Here is a 1,441-nt window from a genome sequence, read left to right on the forward strand (position 1 = left end):
TTTTTTTTATAGGAAAAAGCAATTTCTTTTTTTAATTTTACATTTTTATTTATTTATCTATTTATTTATTTTTTTATTATTTTCACTTTTTTTTTTATCAAGTCCCTCTTGTATCTTGAAGATCCAGTGGGGCTGATGGCTGTACTATACTTTGCAATGCTCTAGCATTGCAAAGTATAATTCAATCAGATGCCCTGTAGGTGGCAACAGCGGACGCTTTTGCAAAGCATCCGGTTGCCATGGCAACCATCGGGCGCTGCAATCGCAGCGCAGCAGCCCCGATGGTGGAGAGAGGGAGCCCCCTCCCTCTATTAACCCCATGGATGCCACTGCATCTATGGGGTTACAGCAGAGTGTCAGCATAGAGCTGACACTCTCTGCTGATGGCGGCGGCTCAGGAATGGAGCCGCCGCCATCACACACAGCAGGGGGACCGCACGGCATGGGTGCATGGGGGCAGCGCTGGAAAGGGGGGGGTGTCACGGCCAGCATTGAGGGGGCAGGAGGAATGTATGGGGCGGGGAGGGAGCGGACCGCAGGAGGCAGGAGATAAGCGCTTCAGCGGCAGACGGACACAAGGGGGGGCTTAAAGGGGCACAGATGGGGGACACATGGGGGGCACAGATCGGGGAGGGGGGGGCACGAAGACACATTACCTGAAACCGGCATTTTTTCAACGCCGCAATCCGATTGGTTAGTCTGCACAGACTAACCAATCGGATCGATTGTCGGCAAGGGGCCACTCTGATTGGTCCCTTGCCGGCATTACTGAACTGTATGCTGTCCGTGACAGCAGCAGGACAGGGGCAGAAGCTTTAATCCAAGCGCAAAGCGCTTGGATTAAAGAGCTGCCATGACGTCTATACACGTGGTAGCTGCACGGGGTATGTGCAGCTATCACGTATATATACAGATTGCGGTCGGGAAGGGGTTAATTATAGACTAACCAGAGCTCGCAGGGTGGTGGAGTGTGCATTTGGCATACTGTCAAACAAATGGCGCTTTCTGCACTCTCCAATCAACCTGAAATTGGAGAACGCCATCTCTGCGGTTAAGGCAGTTTGTTGCCTTCACAATTTTGTACGCCAAAGGGATGGATTAAATTTTGCGGATTCATTGGTGCATTCCATGGAGAGTACAAATTGCACCGGCGTCCGTGGTACCACACATGGAGCCACTATTAGAGACAAGTTTGCGGCATATTTCATATCACCGGAGGGGGAGGTGCCATGGCAATTGCAAGCTATACAAGCTTAATTATTATAATAAAGACTTTGCCTTCTCTTTGTTCTGTGGTGCATTGTGTAGTTTGTATTAATAAAGTTGATTTGGATTAGACTATGTTGTGAACACCTTTTTTTTTTATTGACAATTTGCATGTTGCAATTATGGGCACACCCGCTCTCACTCTCAACATGCGTTGTTTCTGAGGGTATTTTAT

General features: G+C 48.6%; 1 non-coding gene across 1 annotated transcript; it reads right to left on the reverse strand.

Moving 5' to 3' along the window:
* Positions 1-336: 336 nt before the first annotated feature.
* LOC121006174 lies at positions 337-422 on the reverse strand. Its single transcript, XR_005780041.1, has one exon. It is a non-coding gene; the product is annotated as a small nucleolar RNA SNORD71 (small nucleolar RNA).
* Between the last annotated feature and the right edge of the window lie 1,019 nt (positions 423-1,441).

The sequence above is a fragment of the Bufo bufo genome, chromosome 6 (genome assembly GCF_905171765.1).
Source record: "Bufo bufo chromosome 6, aBufBuf1.1, whole genome shotgun sequence".
Lineage (NCBI taxonomy): Eukaryota > Metazoa > Chordata > Amphibia > Anura > Bufonidae > Bufo > Bufo bufo.